This window comes from Triturus cristatus, chromosome 3_2 (assembly GCF_964204655.1).
Source record: "Triturus cristatus chromosome 3_2, aTriCri1.1, whole genome shotgun sequence".
Taxonomy (NCBI): domain Eukaryota; kingdom Metazoa; phylum Chordata; class Amphibia; order Caudata; family Salamandridae; genus Triturus; species Triturus cristatus.
The window spans coordinates 208,318,325-208,342,042 of NC_140584.1; positions in this window are offsets into that span (position 1 = coordinate 208,318,325).

Genomic DNA, 23,718 nt, shown 5'->3' on the forward strand with positions numbered 1-23,718 from the left:
GGCCTGGTAGTGATTTAGCCATTTAAAGAAAAGTGAGCTAATGTGGTCAGTTCGAAAACTCAGACAAAACTCAAGTCACGTGCAGGCCTATGTTGCACCCCCTACCCAGTCAAGGGATGCCCTGGGAGAGAGTAGGTATTGACTTTATGGAACCTGTTTGGGAGCAATGGAACCTGTTTGGGACCAAGGTGAACAAGTGTACATTGTAGTGCTTAATGATCATTTCTCCAAATGGCCAGAAATAGATGTACTCTGTAAGACAGATTCAGGGAACGTTATTACATTCCTAGACAGAGTTTTTGCGAGGGAGGGTTTACCTAAAGGTCTTACGGAGAGACAATGGTCCTCAATCCACCTCAGATAACTTCAAAATATACCTTGAAAGGAATGGGCTTGTATATAAAACTACGTCCCTGTACCATCCTGTTGGGAATGGTGCATTGGAACGTTTTAATTGAGTAATTAAAGGCATCATACAATTAGCCAATCCCAATGGGTTGGCTTGGAGAAAGGAAGTGGACAAAATGATATGGGCTTACAGGGTCACCCCCAGTGAGAGCACTTCCTCGAGTCATTTTGAATTAATAAGAGGGAGAACATAGCTGCTAGGTTACCTAATGTTATGAGGACAGTTTGTAGTTACTCCTATTTTTAAGCCTCCCCACAAAACTCTAGCTGTGCATAGGCAGCCCTAATATTTCGAAAAGATAACATATATTTAGCGTGGGCTGTGGATTACCCCTTCCTCATGATTGGATATTTTTGTTGTCTATTTCAGTTGTTGCCTCTCAACTTAATGGCCTTCCTCCCTGTTCTTGTGTTTGTCTTACCCAGGAGCATTTCGGTCTCACATTGTTCTGAATTGATGAGTTGTTTCCTTCAAATGCGAGCTTGAGGGGACTCCTTTTTTCTTTATTTTGTTTTAAGCACAGCGTGAGAGTGCATGTGTTTTTTTGCTCTATCCCCCTTAATCTATTTCATCCCCACTCTGTTTGCTCTCCCATATCTGAAGACAATATTGGATGGATGAAAGTAGCAAGGAAAGCAGAATGGTCCCCTGAAAGGGTGAAGGAGACGTTGGTACATGCCCAGAGTAACTAGAAAGAGCGACATGACTTGAAATTCAAGTTTAAGCCAGCCACCCTTACTGCAGGTGATTGGGTACGAGTCAAACGTAGTGGATTCACTGAGAAGGGACAGAGCCGGTATACCCAACTCTTGATTGTGAAAAGGGTTCTTTGCAATTCAGCTTTAATTAGCGATGGCAAAGTGTGGCATTTGTCTGTGCTCTCTGTGTGTAGGAAAAAGGATTTTGGAGCGTGTGACAAGGGAGAGTTTCACGCCTTTCAGGGTCAAGATCAAGGTGTGTCGGAAGGAGTGGCACAAAATAATCAGTGCACTGAGTGGATGTATGAAGACGAGTGTGACTTGTACAAGGAGGGTGTGAACCCGCAGCCACATGATTGTGACACAGCATCACCCCTAACTCAGGAAGCTAAACAACAAGATAGGTCATTCAACAGTGGCCTGTCTGGGGGTAATGATCCAGAAGAGAACAGTACGAGTAGCCATGGTCATAGGATTGTGAAACCATGTTGGTTTAAAGATTTTGAGTGCTACTAATGTTGGGCTATTCAGTCCCTGTACTTAATGATATTGAATTGTTTTGTTTTAGGTGCTTCCCTATACCTTGTTTTACTATGTTCTACCCTGACCTTTCTCCCTGGCCTTTCATGTCCGGCCCCTTTCCCTCGGTCCCTTCTTTCCCTCAGGGAGGAGATGTGTTAAGGTTATTCTCACCCTTCCTTTTCTTACACTTCCAGAACCCGTTCCTTCCCCCTGTCCCCTGTTCGCACCTCATTCCATATTGTGATGTGATCAGCTGGCGTTCTAGAAAGCGAGCTGAACGATGACAGTTGAGGAGATATAGTTGGGGAGTTGACACCATTGTATGGTACTGCAGCGTTCTCCCATCTGGTGTGCTGTACCTACAATAAATATACTTCTACAGTAAACCTGTACGGCCTCATTTTTACACTACACTTGTCGTATTTGAAATCTTTCTTTAACAGCACATGCTAATTTTTTGTGTTAGCCCAAGGCCTCTCTAGCCTTGTGTTTCACATCTTCTCTCTCTCATTGGTGCTCTTTAATATTCGTCTTGCTCTCATGTTTGCTATCCTTAAAGCAATTTGGGGGGCAGTTGAATTATATGCTGGTGACCCCAAATTGTACATTACATTTTTGCAAGTCTACATTACAGTATCCATCCATCAGAGAGTACTTGGGGGCATGGAGGATTGGATGATAACAACTGTGCCCAGAGATAAAAACCTGAGTTTATATTTTGACTCTGCTTGTCTCTCAGTACCAAAATTGGTTCAGTTGTGGATAGTTCCTTCCTCCACCTTAACAATCTAATGCATCTACTTCCCTTATGGTTGGAATTTCAGTCTTTCAAATCCACTATCTGCATAAACAGAAGCTAAGCTCAGTGGCGTAAACAGGCCCCCGCGGTGCGGGGCCCCGAAGCTCCAGGGGGCCCACTCAGTATAATACTCCTGAATGATTCGGTAGGGGGGCCCTCCACATACCTGGCAGGGGGGGCCTCAAGTTTCATTACGCCACTGGCTAAGCTTGTTTAAGTATGAGGGAAAAATGTGTTACATTGTGGCAGACAGTAAGTTAAGAAGCAGACAACCATGAAATTTTAGCAATATTGAAATCAGGTCAAGGACAGGTACAACAAAATGAGTTAGTGTGCTGACAAAAGAAAGCAATAATATCTAGTATGGGGGAAGCAGCTTGAGACATTTAAAGAAAAGTGCTAGAGTCTCAGAATGGAAGGAAGCCATTTTTAGATCAGGAAATAAGAAACAATTGCAACAGAAGGCCTAAATATTCATTGGAACCTGATATCTGACAGATCTATTTAAGACTAGAATATAATTTTGTGTTGAGAGAAAAATAACAAACTAATGATGCTTGTGGAAGAGATGGTCACAGTGTCAGAGGGATCCAATGTAAGTCAAAGGGGATTTTCATCTCAACCACCATCATCAGAGGAGAAAAGTGACTGAGAAAAATCCTAGCAGAGAAATGTAGAAAGCTAGCGAGAAAGTGTCATGAGAGGAGAGCCAAATTTCTATATGTCTTAAGAATCTTTCAAAGGCACAGAGCGGGCATGTGTTGGCAAAGTAGAGTTATAAACTAATGCAGATTAGCAGAGGAACTGGTGGATTTGGTGGTGTCTGAGTAATGGATTGGAATATGAACAGTGGAACATATCATACTGAGATTTAAAGGCGATATGAGAGACAATGGAATGGTTATGGCATACATGGAAGTAATGGTAAATAGAAATCTTACTTACCGAAGGAGGGGGGGCTATTACTTCACGATGGAAGCATGGCCCAACTCCCAAACAGCAAAGAGTAAGTTTGAAGAGTCAACGCCCCGGCTGAAATATCTCCTAGATTTATGTGATGAAAACCTGGGAGCAACTCTCTATGTGCCATTTAGTTCAGTTCCATTGTACTGGGACAGTACTTCTGGTGGCTTTGATGATCCTTGTGAGTTCATGGCAGTATAGCATGTTTGGGTGGAATGTTCTAGATCAAGAGAAGCTGGGAAAGTGCGGTCGAAGAAGATGGTGGTATCGTGGAGACATGCTTTGCACATTGATGCAGACTTTCTCTACATAGGCACTTTACAAATAAATTATACCTTTCATAAAATGTACCAAAAAGTAACATTTTAAAAGTTACTAAAGTAAAGTAATGCAAGTGGAAGTGAGGGAAGAGATTGTGAGCCGAATTACTCAAACATAAACTTACCTTGGAGAAAATATACTAATTGGGTATTGAGTGGATGTACCAGTGTGGAATGAATTGGAAAGTATGAGACAGTAGTCAGTAACCACCTTTTCATTGCAGATTCTGACCCTGGATATGGTCAGCGAATTACTCCTGTAATGGGTAGGTGTAAACTTCAATAATCCAAAAAATGAATGGGAAATTAGCAACGTCTAAAATTGGTGGGAAAGGAGGGGAATGGGCTTCTCCATGGGGAAAATATTTGTTTTCATAGAGAAAACTGTAAAAAAATATCCAAACATGTAAATTAACTTTTGTTAAGGATTTACATAAATACAGCTGTAGACCATATGCAGTAACACAGGTGTAATATTAACAATTGGGAACACTCCTGGAAAACGGAGTACTGGTTGTTTTATTTTGTGAACTCTAAAACATTGTACATTTACTGCAAATGTAGGAGTACATTTTTGGGAGTAAGTTTAGGATTTATTTCAGTATAGGGCGCTGAGTTTAAACCTATCCCCCACATTTGGGCTGACTGTGTGATTTGTCTGTTGGTGCATTTCAATTCATCAATGACAGCATTGCACTTCCCACCTGACCTGATGGGCATATCTTGGTGGCCTATTTATGGTTGTTTTTGACACTTTTCGAAAATGTTAGACCATAAACACATGTGAAAACTACTTTTGAAATTGCGTTTTACACCCACTAATGAACATGTTTCCAATCTTTCTTTTGCAATTTTGCGTTTGGTACCACAGACTGCAAAGCGCCATGAAACTTCAAAAGGGTGGTAGCAAGTGCTATATTAAAAGAAATGGATTTGTTCAATGACGTTAACATCTATTTTATATTTTTTATTTGTATGATACACTTAACATCTTTCAAGACAACTTCCATCTCAAGGAACAGACAAAGAACAGTTAATTGGGTACCAGGCGAAACGGCTGAGAATATAAGGCTGTACGCCATTAAAGCACTGCAAATACATGCACCATTTATGTTGATGTTGAGGCTAGACTATACCCGCCAGGGCTCACTTGAAAGAAACCCTGTATTGGTGCGAAAATACAAGCATTGACAAAACTTAAAGCTCTGGTCTTGGCAAGCTGTTACATTGATTCTTTAAAAAAAAAATGTTTTAAGTAATGCAAGGATATGCCACAAAAAAAAACATTCTGCCACTTAAATGAGGCATATACCACCCCGATTAAGATTTGAATTCACATTACATTAACATATAATTATTACCGGCACAAAGAAAGAGACTGATGGCTTTGAATTATTGAAAAGACAGGGAGATGATAGACGGAGTGCTGAAACTTTTCAGACACTCACCCCCCAGTCACAGATCTGGGTTGAATCCATCATCGTTCTTTAGCTTACTTCGCCACTCCAGTTCAGACCCAGCTATATGCAAATCGGTCTTGACCCTGTGCCTCAGGGGAACAGTCCAGCCCGAACTGCCAAGCCATGTCTTCCCTGGACTGGAAACAAGCATAGTGGAACCAGTTTCGAGCTAACAACCCTCATCAACCAGGCTAGCTTGAAACCAGTGGCAAAATCAGCAAGGGACCCACGTCTGGGCATACCCTGCCAACTTCGGGCGAACAAAGCAAACACAAGGACATGATGGACGGAGTGCTGAAACTTTTCAGACACTCACCCCCAGTCACAGATCTGGGTTGAATCCATCATGTTCTTTAGCTCACTTTGCCACCCCAGTTCAGAGACAGCTATATGCAAATCAGTCTTGACCCTGTGCCTCATGGGAACAGTCCAGCCCGAACTGCACAGCCATGTCTTCCCTGGACCGGAAACAAGCATAGTGGGACCGGGTTTTGGGCTAACAGCCCTCATCAGCCAGGCTAGCTTGAATCCAGTGGCAAAGCGAGCAAGGGACCCACGTCTGGGCATACCCTGCCAACTTAGGGCGAACAAAGCGAACACAAGGAGATGATGGATGTAGTGCTGAATCTTTTCAGACACTCATCCCCAGTCACAGATCTGGGTTGAATCCATCATGTTCTTTAGCTCACTTCGCCACCCCAGTTCAGACACAGCTATATGCAAATCAGTCTTGACCCTGTGCCTCATGGGAACAGTCCAGCCCGAACTGCCAAGCCATGTCTTCCCTGGACCGGAAACAAGCATCCTGGGACCGGTTTCAGGCTAACAGCCCTAACTAGCCAGAATCCTGTGGTAAAGTGAGCAAGAAACCCATGTCTGGGCATAGCCTGTCAACTTAGGGTGAACAAAGCAAACACAAGGAGATGATGGATGGAGTGCTGAAACTTTTCAGACAATCACTCCCAGTCACAGATCTAGGTTGAATCCATCATTGTTCTTTAGCTCACTTCGCCACCCCAGTTCAGACACAGCTATATGCAAATCAGTCTTGACCCTGTGCTTCATGGGAATAGCCCATTCCATACTGCCAAGCAATGTCTTCCTTGGACCAGAAATAAGCATCCTGGGACCGGACAGGGTATGCCCAGACGTGGGTCCCTTGCTCACTTTGCCACTGGATTCAAGCTAGCCTGGCTGATGAGGGCTGTTAACCCGAAACCGGTCCCAGGATGCGTGTTTCTGGTCCAGGAAAGACATGGCTTGGCAGTTCGGGCTGGACTGTTCCCCTGAGGCACAGGGTCAAGACTGATTTGCATATAGCTGTGTTTGAACTGGGGTGTCAAAGTGAGCTAAAGAACATGATGGATTCAACCCAGATCTGTGACTGGGGGTGAGTGTCTGAAAAGTTTCAGCGCTCCATCCATCATCTCCTTGTGTTTGCTTTGTTCACCCTACGTTGGCAGGGTATGACCAGACGTGGGTCCCTGGCTCACTTTGCCACTGGATTCAAGCTAGCCTGGCTGATGAGGGCTGTTAGCCCAAAACCAGTCCCAAGATGCTTGTTTCCAGTCCAGGGAAGACATGGCTTGGCAGTTTTAGGCTGGACTGTTCTCATGAGGCACAGGGTCAAGACTGATTTGCATATAGCTGTGTCTGAACTGGGGTGGCGAAGTGAGCTACAAATGATGATGGATTCAACCCAGATCTGTGACTGGGGGTGAGTGTCTGAAACTTTTCAGTGCTCCGTCCATCATCTCCTTGTGTTTGCTTTGTTCACCCTACGTTGGCAGGGTATGACCAGACGTGGGTCCCTGGCTCACTTTGCCACTGGATTCAAGCTAGCCTGGCTGATGAGGGCTGTTAGCCCAAAACCAGTCCCAAGATGCTTGTTTCCAGTCCAGGGAAGACATGGCTTGGCAGTTTTAGGCCGGACTGTTCTCATGAGGCACAGGGTCAAGACTGATTTGCATATAGCTGTGTCTGAACTGGGGTGGCGAAGTGAGCTACAAATGATGATGGATTCAACCCAGATCTGTGACTGGGGGTAAGTGTCTGAAACTTTTCAGTGCTCCGTCCATCATCTCCTTGTGTTTGCTTTGTTTGCCCTAAGTTGGCAGGGTATGCCCAGACATGGGGCCCTGGCTCACTTTGCCACTGGATTCAAGCTAGCTGGCTGATAGCCCGAAACCAGTCCCAAGATGCTTGTTTCCGGTCCAGGGAAGACATGGATTGGCAGTTCGGGCTGGACTGGTCCCATGAGGCACAGGGTCAAGGCTGATTTGCATATAGCTGTGTCTGAACTGAGATGGCGAAGTGAGCTAAAGAACGATGATGGATTCAACCCAGATCTGTGATTAGGGGTAAGTGTCTGAAAAGTTTCAGTGCTCCATCCATCATCTCCTTGTGTTTGCTTTGTTCGCCCTAAGTTGGCAGGGTATGCCCAGACGTGGGTCCCTTTCTCACTTTGCAATTAGATTCAAGCTAGCTTGGCTGATGAGGGCTGTTAGCCCGAAACCGGTCCCAGGATGCTTGTTTCTGGTCCAGGGAAGACAAGGCTTGGTAGTTCGGGCTGGACTGTTCCCATGAGGCACAGGGTCAAGAGTGATTTGCATATAGCTGTGTCTGAACTGGGGTGGCGAAGTGAGCTACAGAACGATGATGGATTCAACCCAGATCTGTGACTGGGGGTGAGTGTCTGAAAAGTTTCAACGTTCCGTCTATGATCTCCTTGTGTTTGCTTTGAATTATTGTACCCTGAGAAATGTGATTTTTTTTTTATAGAATTAAAAGAAAAAAAGCATTGGTAAAGTATTGACCCACCAGCTGTGACAATAAAGTGTACTTCTTCTAGTGGATGTACACATCATCAGAAAAAATACTGCCATTCACAGTGCTAGTTAGGGAATGGTTGAAGTGGGCTGACTCATTGACACACGCTGTGTGCTTTGAGAGTGAAAGCAAAATGTGAATGACAGAAGAACAGACTAATACATGAAGGTCACTATACGTGTATTTTTATTTAATATTTATGATTTTATTTTTTACATGAGGTTGGTGAGACAGCTAAAGCTGTGTATTGCCCAGACCTAAAAAACAGGACACATCTATATATACTAGTTTTGTTGCTCCTGTAAAGGGGAACGGAGCAAATACCATTGCCCTGTTGTTTTGCACCAGGGCAATAATATGGAGAAAAGTGACTCCACGCTATTTCTTCTGTGTTTGAGCTCATAATAAGAAAGATAAAAATACTTTTTGAATTTGTGTCCACTTTTCAAATGTGAACGATCGGCATACGTCTGAGGCAAAATCAGTGTGTTCCTTTTTTGTTACAAAGACAGCAAAAATACAGTGACATATGTTTGCTGGTTTTGTTTTTTAATACATGTGTGTTTGTGCATTCAGAGTTTTTTGTTAAAACCTGTGTTTAATATCTTTGTTACACAACTGAAATGGTTTACAAGCAATATATTTGTTATATGTGTAGCAAATCTTTAGCAACCCTTTTTTAGGTCTCGGCTAGCATAGGCTGCGCACATGCGCAGTCTCGCTGGCGAGATTTTATGTTTTTGGGTAGCTTTCACTAGCTGGGTTTAAGCCCCGCCCCTCTTTTCCATTGGCTGTCGTCACCATTTATGCTAAACGGTGGCCAGCCATTGGAAAAGAGCTTCCAGTGACGTACACTTTTCTCTTTTAGAGCCGTCCCAGTTGAACTGGCTCCTCTGACTTCCTGCTGGAGTAAAAGGTTTCTTATCTTCTTTATGGGGCAAAACAGATGGCCCCATAAAGAAGATAATAAACCTTTTACGCCAGCAGGGCAGTCCGTCCAAGTGGGACTGCTCCAAAAGAGAAAAGTCTCTGTCGAGGACAGGCACGCGCAGCAAACTCCATCCTGGGTGTCCTCGTCGACTTTCACCCCGGTCATTCGGAAATTGCAGTGCAGTGAGGCGCGAAAGCCCACGGCTTCACTTTTTCTTTTTTGCGCATTTGTTTCTCACTCTCTGATTCTGCAAAAGTCATATCTCTGTAACGTTTCCTTTCCAAACTGAAATAAGGAATGAGATGTAAAGGTGCCTTCCCGTATGATGGAGTCCTCCCCTCCCTTCCCCCCCGCTCAGTGTTAGAGTTAGAAAATAAATGATCACGGTGTCCTGCAAGAGAAACTTTAATTTCTCTGGCGCGGCGTGTTGCGGCTTGAGCTTCACAATCAAACCCCCAACGTCTCCCCCGCCCTCGACCACAGCACCCCAGCACAAGCCTGGCAGGCCCTTCAAAGGCTCTTGAGCGGGCACCAGCCCATGAGGGTCCTACGCCATGTGCTGAAACAGCTGCTCCGAGGTGGCTGGTCTGAGGCAGACCCAAACAAAGGGAGGAAAGAGGGTGAAAACAACACACACACGGCCCCCTCCCAGGCCAAGCTGCTGTTCACCCCTGACCAGGGGCGCTTCAACGCCCTTCATTGGAAACTCAAAGTAGCCCCCCAAACAAAACAAGCAGCAAAAAACATACAGCCCGAAAACTCAAAGCAAATATCACACGCTCCGGCGGGCCGTAATGCCCCGCTAAAGCCTGACCCGGGAATAATTATCAAGGGGCCATTTAGCCTGGTTTGTTGGGGTGGGGACGTCTCTCCCCCTTATTTTAATTAAACAAAGTAACTTTCCGAGCGGATTAAGGGAAAGGATAAAGGTGTGATAACATTTTAGGAAATTGTTACCCTACCTGAAAAAAGACTTTTCTTCCCAGACTGTGGGGGAAACATCAAGAGGCTGTCTTCTGTAAACACCCCCCTGCGGGTGACGTGGCCTTTCCAACTGGCTGGCTCTTTCGAGTAGTGCATGGTTCTCATAGTGCAGCATGGCCACCCCCGACGTTGTAAGAAGTTTTCCCTCGGAGGACAAGGTGTCCCCTCCGACCAACAACAGAGGCGAGCATTTGCTGGTTTGTTTCTTGTATTAGTTAGATCACCACAGTCCTTATCGAGCGTTTGATTGATTAGTAATGCCTGCCGGTCAGAGTCAATCGAAGGCAGCGGTAAAGCTAAATATGCGCTTGAGATAATCTAAGGCTGGGCGGCCAAAACGGGGCACTTTGTATTTAAGGTCACCGGATAACTTCATGTTCCCCACTCTTACATTGTTTTAAGATGCCGATTTGTTTCAGCTGAAATTAATCTAGTCTGAACTCCCAGAATTGGAGGATGTGGCCTAACGGCCAGAGTTGGGGAACAAGGATCGAGCATCGGCGTTGGCTCAACATCCCGTGATTCTGGGCAAATCAATTAATCTCCCTACCAACAAGCATTAAAAATGCAATAGGTCTCGCCTTTGATTAAGTTAAAGCCATTTGCTTTGCTATAGAATACCATTAGCGAAGCAAATGGCTTTAACTTAATCAAAGGCGAGACCTATTGCATTTTCAATGCTTGTCTCCCTTTTCCCAGAAATATTTATATAATACAGACTTGTTGCAGTATGTGGATGCTTCTTTCTTATTAAGCAAGCAGAGAAATTGGCAAAACTGGCGTGCCTTATATATATTGCCCAAGCCCACAGTTCCTGTTATAGTCTTTTAGAAGGAGTATAAAGAAACATCTGCTCTGTGCTTAGTTTTCAGGCACCCACCGTGCTAATAAACAACTGGCATCACTAGAGGTATGTCATCCATAAAGTTTTTCTCAATACTTATGAAGTTGCAGGTGTTCAAGATATTGGAAACTGAGATTGCTAGCACTGGTTGAAGATAAATGTTATGTTATATTACATTAGATTATGTTATATTATGTTATGTTATGTTAGGTTAAATTGACACAACACTGATGCATGTGATTATTTGGAGGTTACCTAAAAGCTGACTGACTGATGAGGTAAAAAACGGAACAACTTTCAGCAAATCTCCATAGTCCCACAAGCGAATTTGAGGAGGTCACCCCTCGAAAGGACAGATGGTCCTACCCTTCATTGAGTGCTTTCTTGGCGCTTTGCCATTCCCCGGACATGAAATACAGAAGTCTCGCTTGAAAGTAAAATCATAAAATGATATGATAGGATCATATGGGTACATTTCTTACACTGTGCCTTGCTGTCGTTGAGTGGGCTTTGCGAACCTGCACAGATGGTATTCCGTCGTCTGGGACTGTAAAAAAATACTTAATATCAAAGTCATATAATCTCTTTGCGAAACACAAGACGCGGTATATCCACTAAATGTATGCCCTGCTTAAACATCCAACACAGTGTCTGCGCGATCATGGCGCCAAGAGCTTGAAGGGTGTAATGAAGCGGTTTAGCAATGCAGCCAAGGGTGGCGCGACTGCCAGCTAAGCCCTGAAGAGGGGCCGGACGGGCCCAAGAATGGCGCGCGACACAAAGCGGCCATCTTGCGCCGTGGGGGGCTTGGGACTGCGTTTCATGTTCAAATGAAGAGCGAAAAGATTTTGGGACCCTAAATGGACTTTGCTTTCTTTTGTCTCCCGGCAGTGAGGCACGGCCATTCTGCCCCCTCTCCAGCAGCTCGACAATATGGTTGGCAAACTATGAGGCATAATAAGACCACGGGCGACGTTAGCCGTGGTGGGAACAGGGCACGGTTTGTACAGAACTCTGCTTGGAAAAGTCGAACCAGAAAGGGCGGCTGACTTGTTTCCCTTTTTAAGCTGCACTACGGAAAATGAGCAGCCCTTGAAATCGAATACACCTTTATATCCAAGCGTGAAAACTGCTTGGCAACCATCAATGCATTAACTGGAAATGCAAACCCTAGTGCTAATTTCCATGTAATTCCGGAGTTTAATATATACAAAGGCTGTCAAAATTGTACCACCAAGCCACAACTAGTTTTTGATTTGAAGAATTTACTTAACTATTCCATACAGTGAATACACTTTTTTGTAAAAGGGCATTGTGAGAAAAGTAAAAGAAGGAAGAATGAAACTTAACCAAAAAACGGAAATTGCACAAATTCAGTTAAAATTCAAACGTGTATTAAAGATGTATCAGTCATACCTTTGTCATCATTAAAAATCTTGGAGTTTTCTGTGTGTTATTAACTCATATATCCAGTTCAAGTATCAGTGATAGAGAACTTTTAGAACACATACGTTGCCCCTGTGGAATATTAAATGACCTAGACAACATGAAATAGGAACATCGCTTCAATATGTACAACACGATTTACACGTCTGTTCATTAGAATTGCTGCCATTGGCAGGCGGCCATTTTCTTTCAAAAGTTCGAGCTTACAAGAACTTGTGATTGTCCGACTGCCACCTTCCCTCGTGCAATTAGCGTCTGTTCCTTTCTGCCCCTCGGATGGAACTACCTGCTTTCAAGCAATTAAACCAGAAAAAGAACAAAACAGACAATCAAGGCAAAGCTTAATCCTGGCACCAAACGCTTGTCCAACCAAGCGGGCCCTAATCTTTCTAGGAGTAGTCGTAGACAATGAATCTTCCTCCTCTCAAAAGGCAGACTTTTAGTTCATGTCACTATTGACATTATTGTGCACAAGGAAACACAAAGAGCTAAGAACCTTAAACCCCGTTCTTAAAACTAGTACTTATTAGCTCAGCTATATATTATGACTGTTCCTAACATACCGTGTGCGAGCAGCAAGCCATAACTTTAATTCCATAATGGTGGTCCCTCTTTTTTATACTTTAAATGCTTACCACTTTTATATAGAGTGATTCAACAACCCTCAGTATTACATGCAGAATTAAAATTCAAATGGGCAGTCTACTATATTAAAAACATTTTTTTGAATTACCCTCTGATAGCTGTACTCCTATCCTTCATACCCAGTCCATGGCATTTTAAAATGGATGTATTTGGCACATAAGCAAGCTTTCTCTTGACATCACAACCTCTGCACTGCCTGTTGAAATAGAGGCGGGCACAGCCTCATAAAACATCTATCCCTTTCATGGAAAAATATCCACACAAAAGGAAGTATGCTATGTAGTTGCTTTAGCCATTTGTCAAATATCCACTAACAATTTGATTTTGTATTGCACTGTAATGCAGTTGCATTTATGTAGTGCTTCTTATCTCTGATAGGGTGCTTAATCTCATTTGAGGATGTATAGCGCACTCTTCCAGGGAGGTGATTGGATTGAAGAATGTGAATCTGTCATGTGAGCCATGCTAGCAGTGTTTCAGTGTCCAGCGTGAGGACCAGATATGACCTCTTGTCACGATTTTGGAGCAATTATTTGATATTGTAATTGTATATTTATAGCGCTTACTACCCCTGGCGAGGCGTCGAAGAAAGTTTTTCGGCCAATAGCACGCTACCCCGGAACTCATAAAGGATTAGTGGTGAATTAGTACAGTGGAATATGAAAGTAATTTAAGTGGTGGATATTAGTCAGTTATTTGGTTTGAGAAGGATGGCAGAGGGATAGAAGAGGGAAAAAGGTTTGCATTTATATAGCGCTTGTTACCCTTAATGGGGTGTTGAAGCACTTTCTTGGCGAATAGCACACTACTCCGGATCCCATAAGGATTACGGTTGAATTAGTATAGTGAAATATGAAAGTAATTTGATTGGTGGATATTAACCAGTTTTTTGGATTAAGAAGGATAGCAGAGGGATAGAAGAGGGAAAAAGGTTTGCATTTATAAAGCGCTTGTTACCCCCAATGGGGTGTTGGCACGCTTTTTTGGCTTGTAGCACGCTACTCTGGAATCCATTAAAGGATTAGTGTTGAATTAGTTTATTGAAATATGAAAGTAATTTGAGTGGTGAATATGTTAGTCAGTTGTTTGGATTGAGAAGGATAGCAGAGGGATAGAAGAGGGACCAAGGTTTGCATATATATATAGCGCTTGTTACCCCTACTGGGGTGTTAAAACGCTTTTTCGGTGAGTAGCACTCTACTCCTGAACACATAAAGGATTAGTGGTTAATTAGTATAGTGAAATATGAAAGTAATTTGAGTGGTGGATATTAGTCAGTTGTTCGGGTTGAGAACGATAGCGGAGGGCTAGAAGAGGGGAAAAAAGGCTTGCATTTATATAGTGCTTGCTACCCCTAATAAGGCATTGAAGTACTTTTTTTCAGCGAGTAGCACACTACTCTGAAACCCATAAAGGATTAGTGGTCAATTAGTATAGTGAAATGTGAAATTTGAGAACTGGACATATAAGTCTGTTATTTCGATTGAAAAGGAAAGTGAAGGGATAGAAGAGTGAAGGATTTAGAATTTTGTTTTCTTTGGAGGTCATAGCAGTAGTGGGAGGCTTGGGATGAATAAAAAGGGATGTGGAGGGGAAGAGTCGGAGGGAAAGGCGTTTTTGGGGATCAGTATAGCAAAAAAGGTGTCAGGTGGTGCAAGGAGGGGTAGAGTAGGGGAGAGTCTAGAAAGGGCTATTTTGGGGGTTATAGTAGTGGTATGGGGTTTGGGATGAATAAGAGAGTGGACGTCATGGATATATTGATAGAGGTATAGGGTGAGAAATAGGATAGGGCATTAGAAAGAGTAGTAGAAAGAGGTTTGAGATGAGTCAGAGAGATGAGGTAGAAGATATATTGAGAGAGGTATAGGGTGCGGAATAGGGTCGTGCATTGGATATGCTGAATTAGAAGAAAGTAATAAATATATAGATCAATAAGTACATGGAAAGTTTATAGCTGCATAAAGGAAGTAAGTATATGTAGATTAACTATATTGATAGAGGTATAAAATGAGAAATATGGTAGTGCATTGAATATGCTTTTTTTATTTTTTGGGGGAGGAAAGTAATAAATATATAGATCTAAGTACATGGAAGGTATATAGATGAATAAAGGAAGTAAGTATAGGTAGATTAAAGATGCATTCAATAAACTCTGGTTTTCAAGTGTTGTACTTAAAAATGTATTTCTTTCTTTATTTATTTTAAACATAATTATTCTACATGTTTATACAAAGCAATACACATATATAGGTACATATCCATATTACAAATAAATGCTTATATACAGAGGGGTATGCTGTATATTCCTGTTTGCGTATAGTGCTTATGTGGGGAAGAGCCAATTTTTGAGTAGTTTTTTGAAGATAAGGTGGTTGTCGGTAGATCTTATGTTGGGGGGTAAAGAGTTCCATATTTTGGCTGCTTGAACAGAGAAGGATGCGTCACCCATGCTTTTTGACTTGTATCTTGGGATTTTGAGGCAAGGTGCCAGTCTAGAGCAGAGGTTCCTATGATGAATGTGTTTGGTGATTTTTTTAATTTTTTTTTTTAAAGAAACCTTTATTTTACGTCAAAGAGGTACAGACATGGGCCGATACCCACTTGGGCCGGCCGCATGTGTTTGGTGATTTTATTCCTGATGAAGAGCGGTCCCATTCCATGGATGGCTTCGTGGGTGATACAAAGCAGCTTGAACGTGGATCTTCTGGCAACTTGTAACCAATGCAGGGCTTTCAAGGCAGGGGAGATGTGGTCTCACGGTTTGATATGCAAGAGTAGTCTGGCATCCGAGTTCTGAATCCGTTGTAGTCTTTTCATAGTCGTTAAAGGTGGTCCGTGGTAGAGGCTATTGGCGTAATCGAGTTTGGACAGAACAAGCAAGATGGTAGCTTCGACCTTGTGTGGAAATCCAAAATGGGGGAAGATTTGCCGCAGAGTTTATATAGTAACTGTGAGAAGTTGGCCTGGCATATGCTGGTCACTAGTTATAGTGGCCACCTTGCACCAGTCGAATTTGACTCTTATGGTAGATAGGTTTAAGACAACCTTTTAAAGAAAGCTATCCTAGTGGTAGCTGTGGAGAGCAGCCTTCAGGCTAAGCCTCAGAGGAATGTAAAGCAGCTTGTTTTACCTTATATTCTCTTGAATTACCAAATGAAAGGACACCACACAGGTATATATATCAAATATATAAGTATTTATTTCTAGACACACTCTATTAATCTCTTTATGAGATTAGAAGCCAGGAACACATTCAAATATCAACGTTTCACAATAAGTAAAGCACAAATATGGCTGGGGCCCTAGGGGCGTACCAGACCATATACTAAAAAAGAGGTTTAGGAAAGTCGACTTGCAGAATGACAAGGCCTAGGGCCTGTAGAATCGCTGGGGCTTCACTACTGCAGTGAAAGCAGGTAAGTAACAGACCCACGGGAGACACATGCAGTGTGTGAACACAGCCGCGGGTTCCCTATTGATTACAATGGAGCAAGTCGCGGTTTGATTTTTAAAGTTTTAGGGTACTTCGAGGAAGTCTACAAGCAAGCCACTTACAAGGTAAGTAATTCGAGGGCCAACACACACTAGGGCACCGGAGTGCACGAGTTACCTCACCCAGGGAAGCCGGGTGCATAGGTGTCTTTTGGTGTCGGGTCGCGTCGCTGTTTTCTATGGAGACCAAAGAAGACTTGCTGCTTGCGGCGACTGAAGAAGTGTCCGGTGGAATCCAAGGCTGGATTCTAGATGCAGATGACCTGAAAATTGAAGGGACAGTGTTCACAGTCACTTGCCAGTGACCCGGGGCCAGGAAGATGGATGCCTACGGATGTCGGGTGATTTCAGGTGATCAAGGGTGTTTTGACTCTTCACTCATGAGGTCCAGGAGAGATTGATGATGACCAGCAGCTGGATTCGGAGTGTCCCACAACGTCTGCAGCTGACTGCGGTGATGGCAACCGGATTGGAGCCAACAATCCTTGGCAACAGCAAGTCTTGTGTAGAGTGAAGAAAGTCGATGGTGCAGACCAGCAAGGTCTGAGGGACTCACCCAGTGAGGGTGAATGAGGGCAGGCTTGGAGCAACCAGGGTAGCCCTTTGAGTTGATAAGAAAGTCTTCGGGGGACCCACAAGCCAACGGTCAAGGGATCGCAAAGATGCCTCTTGAGGAAATGCTTCACAGGAGCCCACGGCCACTCGGGATGGGGTAGGCCTCTGATTTTCACTGCAAAACCTGCTGGAGGCTTGGGACACATGTGGTCCAAAGCACAAGTTCGTAAAACGTTGTGAAGGGGTTGCACTTGACTATAGTATTGCTGTTCCTCGTCACTCATGAGGTCCACTCGCCTCAGCTCTGCTGGGGACTCACAGTGGTCGTCGAGAAGTCAGGAAATCCACTTCCGGGGCTGCAGGGACTTCGGACTCCGGACTCCGGCGGGAGCGGGAAAGTTTGCGACCGTTGATTAGAGTTTCTGGTGCCTGCCAAGCAGGGGAGTCACTCCTTGACTCCAAGGGAGATTCTTCTGTCTTCCAAATGTAGTGGAACGTCGAAGGGCCAGGATTCTTCTTTGTAGAGCGTTGTCCAGGGTTATCTACTTTGCAATGGCAAGGTTTCCTATCTTATACTGAAGATAGGGGAGGGTCTAGCTCTAGGACCACTCCTCTGGGAGGGTCAGGGTAGGGGGTGGTTACACCCACTTTCCTTTGTCCAGTTTCGCACCAGAGCAGGGACAGGTAGCCCCTGAACCGGTTTGAGCTGGCATATGCACAGAGGAGCCTACTGCTCCCCCAGTTCAGGACTTCAAAGCACACTCCCAGCCCCAATCCACTAAATCCTGTCTGGAAGGTAGTGACACCTCCCTGTGACAGGATGCCTATTGTTGGGCCTCCTCCACTGCGAGTTTCAGTCAGCAGCAGGAGGGCAGCCCAGTGTCTGTGCTGGTGGCATCCATTTTGTGATGCCAGGGCTCTTTCAGATTTCTACCGTGTTACCACAGTAGGTACATGTCGTCCCCTCTAGAAGGGTGGGATCATACTCCCACACCAGTTACTGGTGTGGGGGTATGATTCCAAGTTGTTTGACACCAAACACAACATGTTTTTATGCAGTCATTCCAAAATTAGCATTAACCTGGAGGTTATAATGCACTTAAGAGTACATGGTTTAACCGCATCCACAAACAGCCACAAGGACTAGACCCTGTCAGCTGCAGAGGGGCCCTGCTCAGGCAGAGGCACCCCCTCACATTGTGAACCAAGCACCCTGCCCTCAGGATTGATAGGGCCTGCCATAGGGGTGGCTGATAGGTTTATATGTGTGTGTATGGCGAGATATAGGAACCTATACCTAAGTGAGGAGTGCTAACACTACCTCATCCAGGCTGCAGTAGCAGGCCTGTGGTGTCAGATTTAGTCTGCTTCCAGGGGTGGCATAATACATGCTTCAGCCCCTGGTAGGCCTGTGAAGTACCTATGCCCTTGGTACCTAGGGTACCATATACTAGGGGCTCATAAGGTACCACAGCATCCAATCACTAGTGCATCTAGTATACACCCAAAGTTGTTTAGAGAGAACAGAGAGACTGGGGCTCTGATTAGCAGGGACCCAGCCTGCCTATAGCCAGAAACCAGTGTATACATCGGAGAAAAAGTGGGGGAAACATAAGTGCAGATCCTACTCTCCTACACAACCCCCCCCCCCAAACGCAGGGACATTAAACTAACCTTGACCAGTTGAGTCTTCATGCTCTAAGTGGAAATACCTTGAGAGTCCATCTGCATTGGCATGTTGGGTCCCAGGTCTATGTTCCACGGTATAGTCCATCCCTTGTAGGGAAATGGACCACCTGAGCAGTTTAGGATTTTCACCTTTCATCTGTTTGAGCCATAGGAGGGGCTTGTGGTCAGTCTGAACTATGAAGTGAGTGCCAAACAAGTATGGCCTCAGCTTCTTCAGGGCCCACACCACAGCAAACGCCCCCCTCTCTATAGCTGACCAACGTTTCTCTCTAGGGGTCAGCCTTCTGCCTATGAAAGCTACTGGCTGGTCTTGACCTTCATCATTAAGTTGAGACAGTACAGCTCCCACACCCAGCTCTGAAGCATCTGTTTGAACAATGAACTTCTTTTTGTAGTCTGGACTCTGCAAGATGGGGGCAGCGCACATTGCCTGGTTTAGGTCAGCAAATGCCTTTTGACAGCTAGCTGTCCACTGAACCTTTTTTGGCATTTTCTTAGAGGTCAGATCATTTAAGGGGGTCACTATAGATCCATATCCCTTAACGAACCTCCTATAGTACCCAGTCAGGCCTAAAAAGGCTCTAACCTGTGTCTGGGTGGTTGGAGCTACCCATTCTATTATGGTCTGGATTTTTCTCTGCAATGGCTGAACCTGGCCTCCACCTACAAGGTGGCCCAGGTACACAACCTGACTCTGCCCTATCTGGCACTTAGTGGCCTTGATAGTGAGGCTTGCTTTTTGCAGGGCCTCCAAAACATTTCTGAGGTGGACCAGGTGATCCTGCCAGGTGGAACTAAAGACAGCAATATCATCAAGATAAGCTGAGCAATAAGTTTCCATACCAGTCAGAAGTTTATTCACCAACCTCTGAAAAGTGGCAGGTGCATTTTTCAAACCAAAGGGCATTACCACAAAGTTATAGTGCCCACCAGGGGTTGAAAATGCTGTTTTGGCCTTGGCATCATCAGCTAACTTGATTTGCCAGTAGCCAGCTGTTAGGTCAAATGTACTGAGGTACTTGGCTGAGGCCAAAGTATCTATTAGTTCATCTGCCCTTGGAATTGGATAGGCATCAGTCATGGTGACTGCATTGAGGCCTCTGAAGTCAACACAAAACCTCATTTCTTTCTTACCGCCCTGGGTATGAGGTTTAGGCACAAGGACTCCTGGACTAGCCCAAGGGCTATCTGAAGGCTCAATAACACCTAGTTCCAACATTTTCTGGACTTCAGTCCCGATACAGTCCCTGACATGGTCAGGTTGCTTGTAGATTTTACTCTTGACAGGCAGACTGTCTCCAGTGTCCACCTCATGGGTGCACCAGGAAGTCTGACTTGGGGTCAGGCTAAACATATGTCTGAACTGTTGCAGAACTTGTCTGCATTCAGTTTGCTGATGATCAGTGAGACTGCTTGCCAAAGCAACACCATCAACTGACCCATCATCAGGGTTCTGTGAGAGCAGGTCAGGGAGAGGGTCACTCTCCTCCTCCTGGTCCTCATCAGTTACCATGAGCAAGCCCATGTCAGCCCTGTCCACATATGGCTTTAATCTGTTGACATGGAGCACCCTAAGGGGGCTCCTGGGAGTTCCAAGATCCACCAAGTAGGTGACTTCTCCCTTTTTCTCAACCATTGTATGGGGGCCACTCCATTTGTTCTGGAGAGCTGCTGGGGCCACAGGCTCCAACACCCACACTTTCTGGCCTGGCTGATAAACAGTCAGGACAGCCTTTTGGTCATGCCAAGCTTTTTGTAATTCTTGGCTAGCCTCGAGGTTTTTAGTTGCCTTCTTCATGTAGTCTGCCATCCGGGAGCGGAGACCAAGTACATAGTCCATCACATCCTGTTTGGGAGGTTTGAGAGGTAACTCTCATCCCTCCTTCACCAAACATAATGGGCCTCGGACAGGGTGCCCAAATAGAAGTTCAAAAGGGCTGTAGCCAACCCCCTTCTGTGGGACCTCCCTGTATGCAAACAGAAGGCAGGGAAGTAGAAGGTCCCATTTTCACCTAAGCTTTTCTGGGAGGCCTTTAATCATTCCCTTTAGGGTTTTGTTGAACCTTTCAACTAACCCATTGCATTGTGGGTGATAGGGAGTAGTGAATTTGTAGTTGACACCACACTCCTTCCACATTGCTTTTTGATACCCTGACATGAAGTTTGTACCTCTGTCAGATTTAACCTCCTTAGGGAAACCCACTCTGGAGAAAACTACAACGAGGGCTCTTGCCACCACAGGTGCTGTGGTGGTCCTGAGGGGAATTGCTTCTGGGTACCTGGTGGCATGATCCACTACCACCAGGATAAACCTGTGCCCAGATGCTGTTGGAGGGTCAAGGGGACCAACAATTTCAATCCCTACCCTTTCAAAGGGAACCCCCACCACAGGTAGTGGTATCAGGGGGGCCTTTGTTGTGCCACCTGACTTGCCACTGGCTTGGCAAGTGACACAGGAGCGACAAAACTCCTTGGTGTCCTCTGACATGTGTGGCCAATGAAAATGAGCGACAAGCCTGTCCCAGGTCTTGTTTTGGCCCAAGTGTCCTGCCAATTGGATGTCGTGTGATAGGGTCAAGAGGAACCCCCTAAACTTCTGAGGTATTAGCAACCTCCTGGTGGCTCCAGGGGTAGGATCTCTAGCCTCAGAATATAGGAGTCCCTCATCCCAATAAACCTTATGAGACCCACTAGCACTCCCAGCAGCCTCAGCAGCAGCTTGCTGTCTGAGGGGTTCAAGAGCGGGGCAGCACTGTTGCCTCTTACTCAGATCTTCCCTGGAAGGTCCCCCTGCCCCCAAGAACTCAACCTGACCAGGCTCAAGTTCCTCTGGGGAAGTTCCTTCTTCAGACTCTGCTTCTCCTCCCTCAGGAGGGGAATCTGAGATCTGAGACAGAGGGGAAGGCACTGCCTTAACCCTACTGCTCCTCCTCTTGGGTAGCATCTGGTCCATTGTTTCAGGACCAGAGCTGGTTCAGCTTTATGCATTTTGGCCTGTGACCTGGTCACAGCAAATACCTCTGCAGATATGCCCAACATCTCAGCATGAGTCCGTAACTCCACTTCAGACCAGACTGAAGTCTCCAGATCAGATCATTGCCCAACAAACATTCGACAGGGAGGTCTGCACTGACTACTACCTTTTTGAGGCCAGTTACCCCTACCCAGGAGAAATTCACAACTGCCAGACTATGGTTGGTTCTGACATTGCTTGCATTGGTAACCTGGTACATTTCACCCAGGATGATCTGTGCAGGGTCCACTAGATCCTCTGCCACCATGGTGACACTAGCACCTGTGTCCCTGAATGCCAAAGCCTGTTTGCCATTTATTATAGACTGCTGTTTGTACTTGCCCAGGTTACTGGGGCTCACTAGGAAGGACATATCAAGGTCTCCCTCACAAACTAGCAATGCCTGTGTTGGTACTCTGACTAAGCCAGAGTCCACATCAGAACCCAGGGTCACCCTACTACACCCTTATTCTGATTACCACCTCCACCAATAACTGCACTAGGGGGAAATGGTGCCTTAGGGGCTGGAGTGGTGGTGGTATGGTCTTTGGACTTGGTACAATCAGAAGTCCAATGCCCTTTCTGTTTACAGAATTTGCACCAGGGCTTCTTTTGGCCTTTTCCCTTTGTAGACTGCGAATCCCCACCAGATGCAGATTTTTGGGGTCCTTATGAAGACTTCTGGTCTTTTGCCTTATCCCCACCTTTATCTGAGCCTTTAGGATCCTGCTTCTTAGTGTCACCCCCTTGGTTCTGGGTTTTCTGCCTCACCCTGGTTCTGACCCATTTGTCTGCCTTCTTTCCCAATTCTTGGGGAGAGGTCAGATCAGAGTCCACCAGGTACTGATGCAACAACTGGTTTTGGCAATTATTAAGGATCTGTTCTATCATGATAAGATTATACAATCCCTTAAAATCAGTAACTCTACTACCAACCAGCCAACCTTCCAGAGCCTTGGTTGCACAATCAACAAAGTCTGTCCAATCCTGAGTCTGTGCTTTCTGGGTATCTCTGAACTTCAACCTGTACTGTTCAGTGATTAAGCCAAACCCATCTATTAATGCACTCTTCAGGGCTTCATAGTCATTAGCATCCTCTTCTCTAACAGTGAGGAGCTTGTCTCTACCTTTATCAGAAAAGGAGAGTCACTGTTTCTGGGGGACCTGTTGAACTTTACAGGCCCTCTCCATAGCAGTTATCCATTTGTGGATATCACCCCCACTCTGGTAGGGAGGAACAACCTTGGACAGGTTCCTATGGTCTGGAATGTAATCTCTGCCTCTAGGGACACTGTTGCTGCCAACAGAGGTATCTGACCCCTCTTTTCTAGAACCTCTCTGGAGCTCAAAGGCTTCTCTATCTAAAGCCAATTACTTGGTTCTGAGGGCAAGCCTAGCTTCCTCATACTGGAGAATCTTGTACCTTCTTTCAGAGGAGGTCTCTTTATGTAAGTATGAGTTCCTCTGATGGACAGAATCCTTGTCAGAGTGATATGAGTGGTTAGATTCCCTTGAAAGGGACCTAGGCCTCTCTTCCACTCTGCCAACTTTCTTTAGGAGAATTCCTCTGTCCTGTTCAGACCTTTCTGGGTCTGGCCCTTCAATCACAGACTCAAGGTCATCTTGATTTTCATCATCAGACCCAGAGACTATGGCTGACCCACCCCCTGATCCAGATCCACCAGCTCCTAGAGCCAGCCTAAGATCATCTGCTATAAGTAGATTCATCAGGTGTTGTGCGGAGGGACTCTGTCCTAACCCCAGGTGTCTTGCAACACACATGGCCTTCAAGTCAAAGAAGGTCATGTCCTTATACTGAGGTTGGGTGGACCCACTGGCTCCATCCCTTGAGGACATTCTAGTGTTATGCAGTGTTGCACTACCTACACTAGTTTGTGGCCTACTGATCCTAGCTTGAGCTGTAGCAAGGGTGTGCTATCCCTTCACAAACAACTCTAAGTTCAGTAGAACTTATTAAGACTAAGCTTGACTTTTATATGTACCTTGAGTACCTTTAGTGGTTTTCAGTTAGTAATTCAAATAGAGATTTTCTGGTAAAACAATGGCAAGCTCGAATCCCACACGCTGCCCACCAATGTGGGAAGTTGGCCTGGCATAT